The sequence below is a fragment of the Eubalaena glacialis genome, chromosome 9, assembly GCF_028564815.1.
Source record: "Eubalaena glacialis isolate mEubGla1 chromosome 9, mEubGla1.1.hap2.+ XY, whole genome shotgun sequence".
Taxonomy (NCBI): Eukaryota; Metazoa; Chordata; class Mammalia; order Artiodactyla; family Balaenidae; genus Eubalaena; species Eubalaena glacialis.
The window spans coordinates 8,357,365-8,358,678 of record NC_083724.1 but is presented as its reverse complement, the minus strand read 5'-3'; the positions used below and the strand labels follow the sequence as shown (position 1 = coordinate 8,358,678).

Here is a 1,314-nt window from a genome sequence, read left to right as displayed (position 1 = left end):
CTCTTCTGATGAGAAGGCATGGTTTGGCCTTGACCTTACAGATCCCAGAGAATGTGGCCCCCTTAGATCTCAGGGTCTAACTGTAGTCCCTTATGCTGTAATCAAAGCCCAACCACTCCTTGGAAGGCAAGGCCAACAGCTGACTGCCTGCTACAGGGTCCCCAAAGTGCCCACCTTGAGGTGCCCTGGCCATGGCACCTTCCTGAATAGAAACAGGCAGCCCTCACTGAGTCAGGTGCTGTTCTAAGGCCTTGCACGTACTTCGCTGAATGGTCTCCACACTCCTAAAAGGTGGGTTCAGTTTTACAGATTGGAAAACTGAGGCACAGAAAGTAGAAGTAACTGTCCGTGGACCCACTGCCAGGAAAAGTCAGAGCTGGGATTCGAACTCACAGCCTGACTCCAGTGCCCTGAGCCCTTAAATGTTCTCCTATCCTGCCTCTAAATTCCTAGGAGGTCTCCACTAGAGGTCATTGTGTCCAGCCCCCGCATCTGGGTGTCTGCCCAGGCCAACCTCTGCTCACAGACAAGAATCATTCTAGTTTTTAAAGGCACCTGCTCCAAGGGTGGAGTTCCCCCTGGGGGTAATCAGACATTTATTTATTCATAGCCTTCTGGCTGGGAGGACAGGCCTTCCCACCCAGGACTCAGCAGGGTCCCGCTGCCTGGTTGTCCCTCTCTCCTTCCCACTGCAGTATAATCTATAATCAGAAGAGAACCAGCCATGCCTCGTGTCTTGGCTCCATAACCTCCAAGCTGTGTGTCCCTGGACAAGTGACTCAACTTCTCTGAGCCTCAGTTATCAACTGTAAACTAGGGTTAATGGTACACCCGCTTTGTGAGGTTGGTGAGAATTAAATGATAAAAGCGGATGAAAAGCTCTACTTTCAGGAATCATGTCTGTAGTTTGTTACTAGAAAAGTTTCTCTGAACGTGTAGAGCACCGGAAACCGCGAGGAGGAGGCACAGCATTCTCTCCTGAGTGTGAAACCTGCTCTTGGTGTTGCTTCTGCAACTGCCATTTGCCATTGATAATCGTTCTTCTCTTGGGAGAGTAAGAGGCAGAGGATGCTGCCTGAGTGTTTGCCATCGTTAAAAAAAAAAAAAGAAAAAGAGAAAAAGAAAAAGGGGGGGGGAGGTGGCTTAAGGCAGAAAGGGGTCAGTGATCACAGTGCCTGGCACCTGTGAAGTGCCCAGAATGAAGTGGTAAATCCTTATCATCATCATCATCATCATCATCATCGTCACTGAGACCCTTCTGCCCGCAGGATCGGAGCCTCTTGCTTTCAGCCTTATAGTTTAGCCTCCTCGTTA

The 1,314-nt window shown here is 49.7% G+C and overlaps 1 non-coding gene across 1 annotated transcript; it reads left to right on the top strand.

The window, feature by feature from the left end:
- The first annotated feature begins 876 nt into the window (after nt 1-876).
- LOC133098446 (small nucleolar RNA U3) lies at nt 877-1,084 on the top strand. Its single transcript, XR_009702152.1, has one exon. It is a non-coding gene; the product is annotated as a small nucleolar RNA U3 (small nucleolar RNA).
- Nucleotides 1,085-1,314: the final 230 nt, after the last annotated feature.